Source organism: Penaeus monodon, chromosome 21 (genome assembly GCF_015228065.2).
Source record: "Penaeus monodon isolate SGIC_2016 chromosome 21, NSTDA_Pmon_1, whole genome shotgun sequence".
Classification (NCBI taxonomy): domain Eukaryota; kingdom Metazoa; phylum Arthropoda; class Malacostraca; order Decapoda; family Penaeidae; genus Penaeus; species Penaeus monodon.
The window spans coordinates 14,581,661-14,581,911 of NC_051406.1; positions in this window are offsets into that span (position 1 = coordinate 14,581,661).

Consider the following 251-nt stretch of genomic DNA (forward strand, 5'->3'; position numbering starts at 1 on the left):
AATCAAAATTGCTGTGTGCCTAGAATGACATTGTGTGCCATCATTTTAGGTATGTCACGACTAATAAGTGCATTTTCTTCTTTTCAATATATAATTAGATTCTTTAGCTAAAAATGTCGGTCAGTTCTATAAACGGACGTTGTTAGGATTCGTAATATGCATGCAATCACAGAGCAAATACAGCTTCTCCAGTTCCACAGATTCATATCACGCGCTCAAAAAGTCGCCATCTTGAGGACAGCACCGTCATG